We start from the raw sequence: 18,659 nt of genomic DNA, 5'->3' as shown, positions 1-18,659 counted from the left end.
ATGCACGTTTACCCGGTGTAGCTTGACTAACCTTCCCCTGTGGTCATTCCCCTGAAATCCCCTGCGGTAGCTCCCCTGAAAAACAACTATACCATTTTAGATACTGTTCCGGGGGACGACTTAGCAGGGGTATGCAGTAAGGTGCAGGTCTCTGGCGCAGAGTCTGTCCCTCTTGCACAGAAGGGAAGGGGAGATAGCAAGAGAGTGATAGTCATTGGGGACTCAATAGTTAGAGGGACTGATAGAAGATTTCCCGGGAACGAAAGAGACTCACGATTGGTGTGTTGCCTACCAGGTGCCAAGGTCCGCGATGTCTCAGATCGTGTCTTTAGGGTCCTGAGGGGAGAGGGTGACCAGCCCCAAGTCGTGGTCCACATAGGCACCAACGACATAGGTAGAAAGAGGGATAGGGATGTCAGGCAGGATTTCAGGGAGCTAGGGTGGAAGCTGAGAGCTAGAACAAACAGAGTGGTCATCTCTGGTTTGTCACCCGTACCAGGTGATAGCGAGGCAAAGAACAGGGAGAGATTTCAGCTGAACACGTGGCTGCAGGGATGGTGCAGGTGGGAGGGCTTCAGGTACATGGACAATTGGTGCTCATTCTGGGGAAGGTGGGACCTCTACAAACAGGACAGTTTTCACATGAACCAGAGGGGCAATAATATCCTGGGTGGGAAATTCGCTAGTGCCATTCAGGTGGATTTAAACTAGCTCAGAAGGGGGATGGGAAACGGAGGTGTAGACCTAGTACACAGGAGGATGAGCGTAGGGAGGACATGGTCAGGTCTTCACTGTCACAGGAGTGTGCTGGCAGACAGCAAGCTGGATTGAAGTGTGACGACTTTAATGCCAGGAGTATCCGGAATAAGGTAGGTGAGCTTGCAGCTCGGATAGGTACCTGGGACTTCGATGTTGTGGCCATTTCGGAGACATGGATAGAGCAGGGTCAGGAATGGATGTTGCAGGTTCCAGGGTTTAGATCTTTGATTAAGGTCAGGGAAGGTGGTAAAAGAGGGGGATGTGTGGCTTTGTTGGTCAAGGACAGTATAACGGCGGCTGAAAGAACTTTTGAGGACTCGTCTACTGAGGTGGTATGTGCTGAGGTTGCCAAGGAAGGTTTGTCAACTGAGTCAGTGTGGGTGGAAGTTCGGAACAGCAAGGCAGCAGTCACCTCACTGGGGGTTTTCTACGGACCCCAAATAGCAGTTGGGAGATCGAAGAACTCATTGGCCGGCAGATTGTTGAAAAGTGCAAACGTAGCAGGGTTGTTGTTATGGGTGACTTCAACTTTGCTAATATAGATTGAAACCTCCTTAGTGCAGATGGTTTGGATGGAACCGTTTTTGTCAGGTGTGTTCAGGAGGGTTTCCTTACTGAGTATGTGGACAGGCCGACGAGGTGGGGAGGCCATTTTGGATTTGGTGTTCGGCAATGAGCCAGGACAGGTGTCAGATATCGTGGTGGGAGAGCACTTTGGCGACAGTGACCACAACAGCCTCACATTTACCATAGCCATGGAAAGGGAAAGGAGCAGTTACCAGGGGAAGATATTTAACTGGGGAAAGGAAACTATGACGCTATCAGACAGGAGTTGGGAAGTACAGATTGGGAGCAATTGTTCCACAGAAAAATCACAGCAGACATGTGAAGGCTGTTTAAGGAGCAGTTGTTGCGAGTGATGTATAAATTTGTTCCTCTGAGACAGGTAAGAAGGGGTAAGATTAAGGAGCCTTGGATGACGGGTACAGAGGTGCTTCTTGTCAAAAAGAAAAAGGCAGCGTACGGAAGGTGGAGGAAGTGAGGGTCGAGCACAGCTTTAGAGTATTACAGGCTTGCTCGGAAGGAGCTCAAAAGATATTGCCTGTACAATTTTTACCTGTTACAACCTTTGCCTCCATGCTTGCTCATTCAATGGTGTGAAGATGCCAGCACTGAGTGTACCTTCTCCATGCCGTAATGCCGTCAGCTCACCCAAGACATAGTCCTTACTTAAAATCTTCTGATCAATCACATTTCATTGTGATGGACATTTTAGTTATCTGTCATGAAACAAAAACTGATTCTGACTGGCATGACCTGCAGTGCAAATGAATATAATCTGCGAAAGGAAACTCCTTATGGGCTTGCATCCACTACAAATAATTGCTTTTCAATGGCGTTGCATACATACATTTTTTTCTCCTATCGCCTGAGATTTTTTTTTGTTTATGCATGTTGTGTGGATTTCCAGTCAGGCCCATAAACACAGGCTGATGCAGTCACTGTTATAACATGGTATTGAAGGAGAATTTGTGATCTTTGGAGTTTCATTCCAGTGTATGAAGGAGTGCACCATCAAGCCACTTCAGAGCACTACTGGCGACGAATTGGTGCAAGTTTTCAAGTGTTACCAATGGTCACATAAAATATGGCCTTTTTGTTGCTGCGCTATTCATCTTAACTGCACCTTATCTAGTATTTAGGCTTGAAAACAATTTTAATTTTTTTGATTTACTAATTCAAAATCATTTATGGTTGTCGTCATGATATCTACAATATGTTATTTTGATTGGACATATAGGACTGGATCTGTCTTTCCCCAACTATTTTTGGAAGTAAAGTATGCACTTAGAAAACCCCTTCTGGGCAAGGTAGTTGCTCAGTGGTTCGAGCTGCTCATGCACTGGGGAGCCAATTGAGATTCCAGTCTTGGGTAACTATCTGTGTGGAATTGACACGTCCTCCCCGCGTCTGCGAGGGGCTTCTGCCAGGTGATCCAGTTTCCTCCCATTGTTCAAAGATGTGCAGGCCCTTATATGTGATTTGTGAAGCATTTCTTAAATGTTTCAATCCTGCCAGCATCCAGTGCCTTGGACAAAATAACTGGAGATGAATAAAAGATACTGTGCCTTTTGACACCATTTCCTGCTGGATTTTCATCAATCCTGCTTTATATCGGTGACAACTTCCATGACCTTTTTTGATGCTATGTCTGAATTGACAGTCTATTTCCAAACATTTGTTATGCAGTATTTCAAGGTCTCTGTTACAGCATACCCATGAATGTCCACTTCAAAAGATACTTTCATATCATAGAATCCCTACAGTGTGGAAACAAGCCCCTTTTGACCCAACAAGTCCACGGCCACCCTCCAAAGAGTATCTCACCCTGACCCATCCCCCGACCCTTTCCTCAGTAACCCTACATTTCCCATGACTAACACACCTAATCTACACATCCCGAAACACAATGGGCAAGTTTGGCATGGCCCATACACCGAGCCTGCACATCTTTGGATTGTGGGAGGAAACCAGAGCACCCAGCAGGAACCCATGCAGGCATGGGCAGAATGTACAAACTCCGCACAGAAAATCGCCCAACGGTGGGATCGAACCTGGGTCCCTGGCGCTGTGAGTCAGCAGTGCTAACCACTGAGCCACCGTGCTGCCCTTGGAGTTAGACAGAGCTTGCTTGTTCCTGGGTGGCCTCAAACCTCCACTGAGTGGTATAAGTGCTGACCAACTGTACTCATCTTCGATAATAAAATGTGAGGCTGGATGAACACAGCAGGCCAAGCAGCATCTCAGGAGCACAAAAGCTGACGTTTCGGGCCTAGACCCTTCAAGGGTCTAGGCCCGAAACGTCAGCTTTTGTGCTCCTGAGATGCTGCTTGGCCTGCTGTGTTCATCCAGCCTCACATTTTATTATCTTGGAATCTCCAGCATCTGCAGTTCCCATTATCTCTGTACTCATCTTCACTGGTTTTTGCTTTGTATCATTGAATTCAATCCTTCAAACTCTATGATAAATATTGAAATTTCCATTGATATGTGAGGGTTGTTTTTAGTACGCAGTATTGGTTTATTATGTTTCATTGGTACATAATGAATATTCTATGTATATGCAAATGGGCAAGTTGGTAATGATGCAGTCCACAGACCTGGAGGATAATAACACTGTCCTTCAATCGCCCACAATGCCCTCTGCAAATTGGTAGAAAACAAAAATTTCTATAAAATTCATCTCTCCTCCCGTCCGTGGATCAAAATTAATTCAGGATTTTGTACAGGCCAATAAGCGTAAGATTACGCGAGCCTAAACAAAACTACTGGCTCATATTAGTTCAGTAAAGTGAAAGGGCAACAATAGAGGTAGTAGGAACTGCAGATGCTGGAGAATCTGAGATAAGAAGGTGTAAAGCTGGATGAACACAGCAGGTCAAGCGGTATCATCCAGCTCTACACCTAGTTATCTCAGATTCTCCAGCGCCAATTTTCTGAAGAAGGGCCTAGGCCCGAAACGTCAGCTTTCCTGCTCCTCTGATGCTGCTTGGCCTGCTGTGTTCATCCAGCTCTCCAGCTTGGGCAACAATAGAGTATGCTTTAAGTCACTAGATATGTTACGTGGGTTTGTCTTCCTTAGGGTGGAGTTAGTGGAACCGAAAAAGATGTCTCCCTCACAGCGTTTGTGACAAAAGAATTGCATCGTTCCTTGGCGGCCTTTCGACAGAATAATATTCAGAGATTTCCCGAGTGGTAAGAATGTAACTTCTTTTACTTCTCTTTATCTCACTTTTTCCAACACTTGGAAAATAGATTTGAGAAATAACTTCGAGCTGATGAAGTGTGAAAAGAATAATAATTCCAAGCAGTGGTGGGAGTTGGTCAGTGAGGTGGGAGGAGTGGATAGGTGGGAGAGAAGACGGACAGGTCATGGAGGCGGGGATGAGGGGAGGAACTAGTCTTGGGATGAGGATGGCGGGTGGGGAGATTTTGAGGGTGGCAAAGTCCATATTGAGGCTCTTGAGTTGGAAGCTCCCGAGGCGGAATATGAGGTGCTGCTCCTCCAGTTTCTGGGTGGTGTCGTTGTGACACTGGAAGAGGCCCAGGATGGACATGTCATTCAGGGAGTGGGAGGGGGAGTTGAAGTGATGCAATGATTTGGATATGAAAATAGAAGGTGTGGTTAGTAAGTTTCCCAATGATTGAAGGTGTAGTAGCCAGCCAAGAAGGTCACCTCAGAATACAATGGGACGTTGACAAGGGCCAATAAACTGAGGAGTGGCAGATGCAGTTGAGGTTAGATAAATGTGAGGTGCTACATTTTGGAAAGGCAAATCAGGGCAGCACGTATACACTGAAGGTTGTGGGGAGTGTTGCTTAATAGAGAGACCCTGGAGTGCAGTTTCGTAGTTCCATCAAAGTACAGCCACCGGTAGAAAGGATACGAAGGAGACATTTGGTGTGCTCGCCTTTATCGGTCAGTGCATTGAGTATAGGAGTTGGGAGATCACTTAGCAGCCGTATAGGACGCTGGTTCGGCTGCTTTTGGAACACTGCAATCGATTTTGGTCTGCTTGCGAGAGGAAGGATGTCGGCGCAACATTGAGGGGCGAAGGGCCTGTTCTGCGCTGTATTGTTCTGTGTTGTAAACTTGAAAGGGTTCAGAGAAGATCTACAAGGATGTTACCAGCATCGGAGGTTGGAGGTATAGGTTGGGCTTGAACAGGCAGCTATTTCTTGGAACTTTGGAGTTCAGGGCTGACCATACAGAAGTTTATAAAATTATGAGGGACGTGGATAGAGCGAACAGCCAAGATCTTTTCCCCGGGTTGCTGGAATCCAAAACTGGATGGAATAGGTTAAAAATGAGAGAGGGAAGATTTAAAATGGACCGGATTTTTTTCATAGTGATGCATGTATGGAATGAGCTGCCAGAGGAAGTGGTGGAGGCTTGTACGTTTAAAAGGCATCTTGATGTGTATATGAATAAGACGGGTTGAGAGGAATATGGGCCAAATGCTGGCAAATGGGACTAAATTAATTTAGGATATCTGGTCAACATAGACAAATTGGGGCAAAGGATCTGTTTCCCTACTGTCCATCTCTTGACTCGAAGCGTTTTTTTTCTGAACCACGTGGCCCATAATTAGAAAAACTTGAATCAGGATTTGGGAATGTGACAATTCTAATTGGATCTGTTTGATGAAATTAACTCTGTAGGTAATGGTGGTTGAATTATGATTTATCAAATTTGAGTTTATTGCAGCATCTTATAGAATAGAGGAAACACATGTAATCAAAATTGAAAATCAAAAGTTGGTAAAATTTTGCATTGGAAATACATGACAAGCCATTGGAGGAGATTCATGACCATTGCATGCAAGTGAGAACAACAAATGCGATTCAGTGACTCAGTGAAACGGGATGCAGTGACTCAGTGAAATGGGATGCAGTGACTGAGGGTAATGGGATGCAGTGACTTATGGAAATGGGATGCAGTGATTTACGGAAATGGGATGCAGTGACTGACGGTAATGGAATGCACGGACTAAGGGAAATGGGATGTAGTGTCTGAGTGAAATAGGATGCAGTGACTGTGGGAAATGGGTTGTAGTGACTGAGGGAAATCGGATACAGTGACTGATGGAAATGGGATGCAGTGACTGAGTGAAATGTGATGCCGTGAGTGACGAAAGGAGATGCAGTGACTGAGTGAAATGGGATGCAGTGACTGAGGGAAATGTGATGCATTGACTGAGGGAAAGGAGATTCAGTGACTGAGGGTAATGGGATGCAGTGACTGAGATAAATGGGTTGCAGTGACTGATGGAAATGGGTTGCGGTGACTGAGGGAAATGGGATGCGGAGACTGAGGGAAATGGGATGCAGTGACTGAGCGAAAGGAGATGCAGTGAATGTGGGAAATGGCATGCAGTGACTGACGGTAATGGGATGCAGTGGCAGGGGAATGGGATGCAGAGACTGTGTGAAATGGGATGCAGTGACTGAGATACATGGGATACAGTGACTGATGGAAATGGGATGCAGTGACTGAGATACATGGGATGCAGGGACTGATGGAAATGGGATGCAGTGTCTGAAATGGGATGCTGTAACTGATGGTAATGGGATGCGGTGACTGAGGGAAATGGGATGCAGTGACTGAGGGAAAGGAGATGCAGTGAATGTGGGAAATGGCATGCAGTGACTGACGATAATGGGATGCAGTGACAGGGGAATGGGATGCAGAGACTGAGTGAAATGGGATGCAGTGGCTGAGTGAAATGGGATGCAGTGGCTGAGTGAAATGGGATGCAGTGGCTGAGTGAAAAGGGATGCAGTGACTGAGTGAAATGGGATGCAGTGGCTGAGTGAAATGGGATGCAGTGGCTGAGTGAAATGGGATGCAGTGGCTGAGTGAAATGGGATGCAGTGGCTGAGTGAAATAGGATGCAGTGGCTGAGTGAAATGGGTTGCACTGACTGAGATAACTGGGATGCAGTGACTGAGGGAAATGGGATGCAGTGACTGAGTGAAATGGGATGCAGTGGCTGAGTGAAATGGGATGCAGTGGCTGAGTGAAATGGGATGCAGTGGCTGAGTGAAAAGGGACGCAGTGACTGAGTGAAATGGGATGCAGTGGCTGAGTGAAATGGGATGCAGTGACTGAGTGAAATGGGATGCAGTGGCTGAGTGAAATAGGATGCAGTGGCTGAGTGAAATGGGTTGCACTGACTGAGATAACTGGGATGCAGTGACAGAGGGAAATGGGATGCAGTGACTGAGGGAAATGGGATGCAGTGACTGAGTGAAATGGGGTGCAGTGCCTGAGTGAAATGGGATGCAGTGCCTGAGTGAAATGGGAAGCAGTGCCTGAGTGAAATGGGACGCAGCGACTGAGGGAAATGGGACAAAGCGGCTGAGGGAAATGGGACGCAGTGACTGAGGGAAATGGGATGCAGTGTCTGAGTGAAATGGGATGCAGTGACTCAGGGAAACGGGACGCAGTGGCTAGGTGAAATGGGATGCAGTGACTGTGAGAAATGGGATGCAGTGACTGTGAGAAATGGGGTGCAGCGACTGAGTGAAATGGGGTGCAGCGACTGAGTGAAATGGGATGCAGTGACAGAGGGAAATGGGACGCAGTGGCTGAGGGAAATGGGACACAGTGATTGACTGAAATGGGATGCAGTGACTGTGAGAAATGGGATGCAGCGACGGAGTGAAATGGGATGCAGTGACTGGGAGAAATGGGATGCAGTGACGGAGTGAAATGGGATGCAGCGACTGAGTGAAATGGGACGAAGCGACTGAGGGAAATGGGACGCAGCGACTGAGGGAAATGGGACGCAGCGACTGAGTGAAATGGGACGCAGCGACTGAGTGAAATGGGACGCAGTGGCTGAGTGAAATGGGACGCAGTGGCTGAGTGAAATGGGATGCAGTGACTGACGGAAATGGGACGCAGTGACTGAGTGAAATGGGATGCAGTGGCTGAGTGAAATAGGATGCAGTGGCTGAGTGAAATGGGTTGCACTGACTGAGATAACTGGGATGCAGTGACTGAGGGAAATGGGATGCAGTGACTGAGGGAAATGGGATGCAGTGACTGAGTGAAATGGGGTGCAGTGCCTGAGTGAAATGGAATGCAGTGCCTGAGTGAAATGGGAAGCAGTGCCTGAGTGAAATGGGACGCAGCGACTGAGGGAAATGGGACACAGCGGCTGAGGGAAATGGGACGCAGTGACTGAGGGAAATGGGATGCAGTGTCTGAGTGAAATGGGATGCAGTGACTCAGGGAAACGGGACGCAGTGGCTAGGTGAAATGGGATGCAGTGACTGTGAGAAATGGGATGCAGTGACTGTGAGAAATGGGATGCAGCGACTGAGTGAAATGGGGTGCAGCGACTGAGTGAAATGGGGTGCAGCGACTGAGTGAAATGGGACGCAGTGACTGAGGGAAATGGGACGCAGTGACTGAGGGAAATGGGATGCAGTGACTGAGATAAATGGGTTGCAGTGACTGAGTGAAGTGGGATGCGTGACTGAGTGAACTCGAATGCCGTGACTGAGAGAACTGGGATGCAGCAACTGAGTGAAATGGGGTGCAGTGGCTGAGTGGAATGGGCTGCAGAGAATGAGTGAAATGGGATGCAGGGACTGATGGAAATGGGATGCAGTGTCTGAAATGGGATGCTGTGACTGATGGTAATGTGTTGCGTTGACTGAGGGAAATGGGATGCGGTGACTGTGGGAAATGGAATGCAGTCACTGAGGGAAAGGAGATGCAGTGACTGTGGGAAATGGCATGCAGTGACAGGGGAATGGGATGCAGAGAATGAGTGAAATGGGATGCAGTGGCTGAGTGAAATGGGATGCAGTGGCTGAGGTAAATGGATTGCACTGACTGAGATAACTGGGATGCAGTGATTGAGGGAAATGGGATGCAGTGACTGAGTGAAATGGGGTGCAGTGACTAAGTGAAATGGGGTGCAGTGCCTGAGTGAAATGGGATTCACTGACTGAGATAACTGGGATGCAGTGACAGAGGGAAATGGGATGCAGTGACTGAGATGCATGGGTTGCAGTGACTGAGTGAACTGGGATGCCGTGACTGAGTGAACTCGAATGCCGTGACTGAGAGAACTGGGATGCAGTAACTGAGTGAAATGGGGTGCAGTGGCTGAGTGAAATGGGATGCAGTGGCTGAGGGAAATGGGACACAGTGATTGACTGAAATGGGATGCAGTGACTGTGAGAAATGGGATGCAGCGACGGAGTGAAATGGGATGCAGTGACTGGGAGAAATGGGATGCAGTGACGGAGTGAAATGGGATGCAGCGACTGAGTGAAATGGGACGAAGCGACTGAGGGAAATGGGACGCAGCGACTGAGGGAAATGGGACGCAGCGACTGAGTGAAATGGGACGCAGCGACTGAGTGAAATGGGACGCAGTGGCTGAGTGAAATGGGATGCAGTGACTGACGGAAATGGGACGCAGTGACTGAGTGAAATGGGATGCAGTGACTGAGTGAAATGGGACGCAGTGACTGAGTGAAATGGGATGCAGCGACTGAGTGAAATGGGACGCAGCGACTGAGTGAAATGGGACGCAGCGACTGAGTGAAATGGGACGCAGCGACTGAGTGAAATGGGACGCAGCGACTGAGTGAAATGGGACGCAGCGTCTGAGTGAAATGGGACGCAGCGTCTGAGTGAAATGGGATGCAGTGACTGAAGTTAATGGGTTGCAGTGACTTAGTGAGTTGTGATGCATTGACTGAGGGAACGGAGATTCAGTGACTGTGGGAAATGGGATGCAGTGACTGAGGCAAATGGGATGCAGTGGCTGAGTGAAATGGGATGCAGTGGCTGAGTGAAATGGGATGCAGTGACTGAGGGTAATGGGATGCAGTGACTGAGGATAATGGGATGCAGTGACTGAGGGGAATGCGATGCAGTGACTGAGGGGAATGCGATGCAGTGACTGAGGGGAATGCGATGCAGTGACTGAGGGGAATGGGATGCAGTGACTGAGGGTAATGGGATGCAGTGACTGAGGGTAATGGGATGCAGTGACTCTGTGAAATGGGATGCAGACACTGAGGGGAATGCGATGCCGTGACTGAGGGAAAGGAGATGCAGTGACTGAGTGAAATGGCATGCTGTGACTGAGGGAAATGGGATGCCGTGACTGAGTGAAATGGGATGTAGTGACTGATGGAAATGGGATGCTGTGAATGAGTGAAATCGGCTGCAGTGACTGAGGGAAATGGGAGGCACTGACTGAGTGTAATGTGAATCATTGAATGAGTGAAATGAGATGCAGTGACTGTGTGAAATGGGATGCAGTGACTGAGTGAAATGGATGCACTGTCTCAGTTAAATGGGTTCACTGTCTCCGTTAATTGGGATGCAGTGACTGAGAGAAATGGAATGCAGTGACTGACGGAAATGGGATGCTGTGACTGAGGGTAATGGGATGCAGTGGCTGAGTGAAATGGAATGCTGTGGCCGAGTGAAATGGGGTGCAGTGACTCAGTGAATTGTGATGCATTGACTGAGGGAACGGAGATTCAGTGACTGTGGGAAATGGGATGCAGTGACTGAGGCAAATGGGATGCAGTGGCTGAGTGAAATGGGATGCAGTGACTGAGGGTAATGGGATGCAGTGACTGAGGATAATGGAATGCAGTGACTGAGGATAATGGGATGCAGTGACCGAGGGGAAAGCGATGCAGTGACCGAGGGGAAAGCGATGCAGTGACCGAGGGGAATGGGATGCAGTGACCGAGGGTAATGGGATGCATTGACTGAGGGTAATGGGATGCAGTGACTCTGTGAAATGGGATGCAGTGACTGAGTGGAATGGGATGCAGACACTGAGGGGAATGCGATGCCGTGACTGAGGGAAAGGAGATGCAGTGACTGAGTGAAATGGCATGCTGTGACTGAGTGAAATGGCATGCTGTGACTGAGGGAAATGGGATGCCGTGACTGAGTGAAATGGGATGTAGTGACTGATGGAAATGGGATGCTCTGACTGAGGGAAATGGGATGCTCTGACTGAGGGTAATGGGTTGCAGTGGCTGAGTGAAATGTGATGCCGTGTCTCTGTGAATTGGGTTGCGGTGAGTGTGGGGAATGGGATGCAGTGACTGAATGAAATGGGCTGCAGTGACTGAGTGAAATGCGATGCGGTGACTGATGGAAATGGGATGCTGTGACTGAGGGAATGGGTTGCAGTGGGTGAGGGGAATGGGATGCCGAGACTGAGTGAACTGGGATGCTGTGACTCAGTGTAATGGGATGCAGTGTCTGAGTGAAATGGGCTGCAGTGACTGAGTGAAATGGGCTGCAGTGACTGAGTGAAATGGGGTGCTGTGACTGGGGGAAATGGGATGCAGTGACTATGAAATGGGTTGCAGTGACTGAGGAAAGGAGATGCAGTGACTGTGGGAAATGGGATGCAGTGACTGAGGGAAATGAGCTGCAGTGACTGAGTGGAATGGGATGCAGGGACTGATGGAAATGGGATGCAGTGTCTGAAATGGGATGCTGTGACTGATCGTAATGTGTTGCGGTGACTGAGGGAAATGGGATGCGGTGACTGTGGGAAATGGGATGCAGTGACTGAGGGAAATGAGATGCAGTGACTGTGGGAAATAGCATGCAGTGACTGAGGGTAATGGGATGCAGTGACAGGGAATGGGATGCAGAGAATGAGTGAAATGGGATGCAGTGGCTGAGTGAAATGGGATGCAGTGGCTGAGGTAAATGGATTGCACTGACTGAGATAACTGGGATGCAGTGACTGAGGGAAATGGGAGGCAGTGACTGAGTGAAATAGGGTGCAGTGACTGAGATAAATGGGATGCAGTGACTGAGGGAAATGGGATGCAGTGACTGAGATAAATGGGATGCAGTGACTGAGGGAAATGGGATGCAGTGACTGAGGGAAATGGGATGCAGTGACTGAGGGAAATGGGATGCAGTGACTGAGGGAAATGGGGTGCAGTGGCTGAGTGAAATGGGATGCACTGACTGAGATAACTGGGATGCAGTGACAGAGGGAAATGGGATGCAGTGACTGAGATGCATGGGTTGCCGTGACTGAGTGAACTGGGATGCCGTGTCTGAGTGAAATGGGATGTCGTGACTGATGGAAATGGAATGCTCTGACTGAGGGAAATGGGTTGCTCTGACTGAGGGTAATGGGATGCAGTGACTGAGGGTAATGGGTTGCAGTGGCTGAGTGAAATGTGATGCCGTGTCTCTGTGAATTGGGTTGCGGTGAGTGTGGGGAATGGGATGCAGTGACTGAATGAAATGGGCTGCAGTGACTGAGTGAAATGCGATGCGGTGACTGATGGAAATGGGAAGCTGTGATTGAGGGAATAGGTTGCAGTGGGTGAGAGGAATGGGATGCCGAGACAGAGTGAACTGGGATGCGTGACTGAGTGAACTCGAATGCCGTGACTGAGAGAACTGGGATGCAGTAACTGAGTGAAATGGGGTGCAGTGACTGAGGGAAATGGGATGCAGTGACTGAGATAAATGGGATGCAGTGACTGAGATAAATGGGATGCAGTGACTGAGGGAAATGGGATGCAGTGACTGAGGGAAATGGGATGCAGTGACTGAGGGAAATGGGGTGCAGTGGCTGAGTGAAATGGGATGCAGTGGCTGAGTGAAATGGGATGCTGTGGCTGAGTGAAATGGGCTGCAGTGACTGAGTGAAATGGGGTGCTGTGACTGGGGGAAATGGGATGCAGTGACTATGAAATGGGTTGCAGTGACTGAGGAAAGGAGATGCAGTGACTGTGGGAAATGGGATGCAGTGACTGAGGGAAATGAGCTACAGTGACTGAGTGGAATGGGATGCAGTGGCTGAGTGGAATGGGATGCAGTGGCTGAGTGGAATGGGATGCAGAGAATGAGTGAAATGGGATGCAGGGACTGATGGAAATGGGATGCAGTGTCTGAAATGGGATGCTGTGACTGATGGTAATGTGTTGCGGTGACTGAGGGAAATGGGATGCGGTGACTGTGGGAAATGGGATGCAGTGACTGAGGGAAAGGAGATGCAGTGACTGTGGGAAGTGGCATGCAGTGACTGAGGGTAATGGGATGCAGTGACAGGGGAATGGGATGCAGAGAATGAGTGAAATGGGATGCAGTGGCTGAGTGAAATGGGATGCAGTGGCTGAGGTAAATGGATTGCACTGACTGAGATAACTGGGATGCAGTGACTGAGGGAAATGGGATGCAGTGACTGAGTGAAATGGGGTGCAGTGACTAAGTGAAATGGGATGCAGTGCCTGAGTGAAATGGGATGCACTGACTGAGATAACTGGGGTGCAGTGACAGAGGGAAATGGGATGCAGTGACTGAGATGCATGGGTTGCAGTGACTGAGTGAACTGGGATGCCGTGACTGAGTGAACTCGAATGCCGTGACTGAGAGAACTGGGATGCAGTAACTGAGTGAAATGGGGTGCAGTGGCTGAGTGAAATGGGATGCAGTGGCTGAGGGAAATGGGACACAGTGATTGACTGAAATGGGATGCAGTGACTGTGAGAAATGGGATGCAGCGACGGAGTGAAATGGGATGCAGTGACTGGGAGAAATGGGATGCAGTGACGGAGTGAAATGGGACGCAGCGACTGAGTGAAATGGGACGCAGCGACTGAGTGAAATGGGACGCAGCGACTGAGGGAAATGGGACGCAGCGACTGAGGGAAATGGGACGCAGCGACTGAGGGAAATGGGACGCAGCGACTGAGTGAAATGGGATGCAGTGACTGACGGAAATGGGACGCAGTGACTGAGTGAAATGGGATGCAGTGACTGTGAGAAATGGGATGCAGTGACTGAGTGAAATGGGACGCAGCGACTGAGTGAAATGGGACGCAGCGACTGAGTGAAATGGGACGCAGCATCTGAGTGAAATGGGACGCAGTGACTGAAGTTAATGGGTTGCAGTGACTTAGTGAAATGGGATGCAGTGACTCAGTGAATTGTGATGCATTGACTGAGGGAACGGAGATTCAGTGACTGTGGGAAATGGGATGCAGTGACTGAGGCAAATGGGATGCAGTGGCTGAGTGAAATGGGATGCAGTGACTGAGGATAATGGGATGCAGTGACTGAGGATAATGGGATGCAGTGACTGAGGATAATGCGATGCAGTGACTGAGGGGAATGCGATGCAGTGACTGAGGGTAATGGGATGCAGACACTGAGGGTAATGGGATGCAGTGACTGAGGGAAAGGAGATGCAGTGACTGAGTGAAATGGCATGCTGTGACTGAGGGGAATGGGATGCAGACACTGAGGGGAATGGGATGCAGACACTGAGGGGAATGGGATGCAGTGACTGAGGGAAATGGGATGCTCTGACTGAGGGAAATGGGATGCTCTGACTGAGGGTAATGGGATGCAGTGAGTGAGGGTAATGGGATGCAGTGACTGAGGGTAATGGGATGCAGTGACTGAGGGTAATGGGATGCAGTGACTGAGGGTAATTGGATGCAGTGACTGAGGGTAATGGGATGCAGTGACTCTGTGAAATGCGATGCATTGACTGAGTGGAATGGGCTGCAGTGACTGAGGGAAATGGGATGCAGTGACTGAGGGAAATGGGATGCAGTGACTGAGGGAAATGGGATGCCGTGCCAGAGTGAACTGGGGTGCCGTGACAGAGTGAACTGGGATGCCGTGACTGAGAGAACTGGGATGCAGTAACTGAGTAAAATGGGGTGCAGTGGCTGAGTGAAATGGGATGCAGTGGCTGAGTGAAATGGGACGCAGTGGCTGAGTGAAATGGGTTGCTGTGGCTGTGTGAAATGGGATGCAGTGGCTGAGTGAAATGGGATGCACTGACTGAGGGTAATGGGATGCAGTTGCTGAGTGAAATGGGATGCAGTGACTGATGGAAATGTTATGCAGTGACTGATGGATACGGGTGCAGTGACTGATGGAAATGGGTTGGCGTGTCTGTGGGAAATGGGATGCAGTGACTGAGGAAAATGGGATGCCATGACTGAGGAAAATGGGATGCCATGACTGATGGAAATCGGATGCAGTGACTGATGGAAATGGTATGCAGTGACTGATGGAAATGGTATGCCGTGACTGAGTGAAATGGGATGTAGTGACTGATGGAAATGGGATGCTGCGAATGAGTGAAATCGGCTGCAGTGACTGAGGGAAATGGGAGGCACTGACTGAGTGTAATGTGAATCATTGAATGAGTGAAACTGAGATGCAGTGACTGTGTGAAATGGGATGCAGTGGCTGAGGGTAATGGGATGCAGTGACTGAGTGAAATGGATGCACTGTCTCAGTTAAATGGGTTCACTGTCTCCGTTAATTGGGATGCAGTGGCTGAGTGAAATGGGATGCAGTGGCTGAGTGAAATGGAATGCAGTGGCTGAGTGAAATGGGATGCAGTGGCTGAGTGAAATGGGATGCACTGACTGATCGAAATGGGATGCATGACTGAGTGAAATGGAATGCAGTGACTGATGGAAATGGGATGCAGTGACTGATGGAAATGCGATGCAGTCACTGAGGAAAATGGGATGCAGTGACTGAGGGAAATGGGATGCAGTGACTGAGGGAAATGGGATGCAGTGACTGAGGGAAATGGGATGCAGTGACTGAGGGAAATGGGATGCAGTGACTGATGGAAATAGGATGCAGTGACTGAGTGAAATGGGATGCAGTGACTGATGGTAATGGGATGCAGTGACTGAGGGGAATGCAATACTCTGACTGCGTGCAATGGGATGCAGTTACTCAGTGAAGTCTGATGCAGTGACTGTGGGAAATGGCATGCTGTGACTGAGGGGAATGGGATGCAGACACTGAGGGGAATGGGATGCCGTGACAGAGTGAACTGGGATGCCGTGACTGAGAGAACTGGGATGCAGTCGCTGAGTGAAATGGGGTGCAGTGTCTGAGTGAAATGGGGTGCAGTGTCTGAGTGAAATGGAATGCAGTGTCTGAGTGAAATGGGATGCAGTGGCTGAGTGAAATGGGATGCACTGACTGAGGGTAATGGGATGCAGTGGCTGAGTGAATTGGGATGCAGTGACTGATGGTAGTGGGATGCAGTGACTGAGGGGAATGCGATGCCGTTTCTGAGTGAACTGGGATGCCGTTTCTGAGTGAACTGGTAAGCCGTTTCTGAGTGAAATGGGGTGCTGTGACTGGGGGAAATGGGATGCAGTGACTATGAAAAGGGGTGCAATGACTGAGGGAAATGGGATACAGTGAGTGATGGAAATGGGATGCAGTGACTGAGATGCATGGGTTGCAGTGACTGCTGGAAATGGGATGCAGTGACTGAGTGAAATGAGATGCAGTCACTGAGTGAAATGTGATGCCGTGACTGACGTTACGAGATGCAGTGACTGAGGGAAATGGGATGCAGTGACTGAGGGAAATGGGATGCAGTGACTGAGGGAAATGGGATGCAGTGACTGAGGGAAATGGGATGCAGTGACTGAGGGAAATGGGATGCAGTGGCCGAGTGAAATGGGATGCAGTGACTGAGGGAAATGGGATGCACTGACTGAGGGGAATGCGATGCAGTGACTGATGGAAATGGTATGCAGTGACTGCGGGAAATGGGTTGCAGTGACCGAGGGAAATGGGATGCAGTGACTGATGGAAATGGGATGCATTGACACCGTGAAATGGATACATTGTCTTAGTTAAATGGGATTCACTGTCTCCGTCAAATGGGATGCCGTGACTGATGGAAATGTTATGCAGTGACTGATGGAAATGTTGTGCAGTGACTGATGGAAATGTTATGCAGTGACTGATGGAAACAGGTGCAGTGACTGATGGAAATGGGTTGGCGTGTCTGTGGGAAATGGGATGCAGTGACTGAGGGAAATGGGATGCTCTGACTGAGGGGAATGAGATGCAGTGACTGAGGGAAATGGGTTGCAGTGTCTGCGGTAAATGGGTTGCAGTGACTGAGGGAAATGGGATGCCGTGACTGAATGAAATGGAATGCAGTGACTGATGGAAATGGGATGCAGTGACTGATGGAAATGGGATGCAGTGACTGATGGAAATGGGATGCAGTGACTGATGGAAATGGGATGCAGTGACTGATGGAAATGGGATGTAGTGACTGTGGGACATGGTTGCAGTGACTGCGCGAATTGGGATGCAGTGACTGATGGAAGTTGGATGCAGTGTCAGATGGAAATGGGTTGCAGTGACTGATGGAAATGGGTTGCAGTGACTGAGATAAATGTGATGCTGTGATTTTGGGTAGTGGGTTGCAGTGACTGAGTGAAATGGGATGCTGTGACTCAGTGAAATGGGATTCGGTGACTGAGTGAAATGGGATGAAGTGACTGATAGAAACAGGTGCTGTCACTGATGGAAATGGGATGCCGTGTCTGTGGGAAATGGGAAGCGGTGACTGTGGGGAATGGGATGCTGTGAATGAGCGAAATGCGATGCAGTGACTGAAGGTAATGGTTGCAGTGACTGAGGGAAAGGAGATGCAGTGACTGTGGGAAATGGCATGCAGTGACTGAGGGTAATGGGATGCAGCGACAGGGGAATGGGATGCTGAGACTGAGTGAAATGGGGTGCAGTGACTGAGTGAAATGGGGTGCAGTGACTGAGTGAAATGGGGTGCAGTGACTGAGTGAAATGGGGTGCAGTGACTGAGGGAAATGGGATGCAGTAGCTGAGTGAAATGGGATGCAGTGGCTGAGTGAAATGGGATGCAGTGGCTGAGTGAAATGGGATGCTGTGACTGTGTAAATGTGATGCTATGACTGCGTGCAATGGGATGCAGTTACTCAGTGAAATCTGATGTAGTGACTGACGGAAAGGAGATGCAGTGACTGTGGGGAATGGCATGCTGTGACTGAGGGGAATGGGATGCAGACGCTGAGGGGAATGGGATGCCATGACAGAGTGAACTTGGATGCTGTGACTGAGAGAACTGGGATGCAGTAACTGAGTGTAATGGGGTGCAGTGGCTGAGTGAAATGGGGTGCAGTGGCTGAGTGAAATGAGATGCAGTCACTGAGTGAAATGTGATGCCGTGACTGACGTTACGAGATGCAGTGACTGAGGGAAATGGGATGCAGTGACTGAGGGAAATGGGATGCAGTGACTGAGGGAAATGGGATGCAGTGACTGAGGGAAATGGGATGCAGTGACTGAGGGAAATGGGATGCAGTGACTGATGGAAATGGGATGCAGTGACTGTGGGGAATGGCATGCTGTGACTGAGGGGAATGGGATGCAGACGCTGAGGGGAATGGGATGCCATGACAGAGTGAACTTGGATGCTGTGACTGAGAGAACTGGGATGCAGTAACTGAGTGTAATGGGGTGCAGTGGCTGAGTG

At 49.3% G+C, this 18,659-nt stretch overlaps 1 long non-coding RNA gene across 2 annotated transcripts in view; it reads left to right on the top strand.

Moving 5' to 3' along the window:
- The window catches only part of LOC125462515 (uncharacterized), a 227,177-nt gene that overhangs the window by 10,591 nt on the left and 197,927 nt on the right, over window positions 1-18,659 (top strand). For both annotated transcript variants that reach the window (XR_009447099.1, XR_009447100.1), the window contains exon 5: window positions 4,403-4,515. This is a non-coding gene — a long non-coding RNA (uncharacterized LOC125462515). The remainder of the gene's footprint in view (window positions 1-4,402; window positions 4,516-18,659) is intronic.

This window comes from Stegostoma tigrinum, chromosome 23 (assembly GCF_030684315.1).
Source record: "Stegostoma tigrinum isolate sSteTig4 chromosome 23, sSteTig4.hap1, whole genome shotgun sequence".
Lineage (NCBI taxonomy): Eukaryota > Metazoa > Chordata > Chondrichthyes > Orectolobiformes > Stegostomatidae > Stegostoma > Stegostoma tigrinum.
This window is presented reverse-complemented; position numbering and strand designations above follow the sequence as displayed.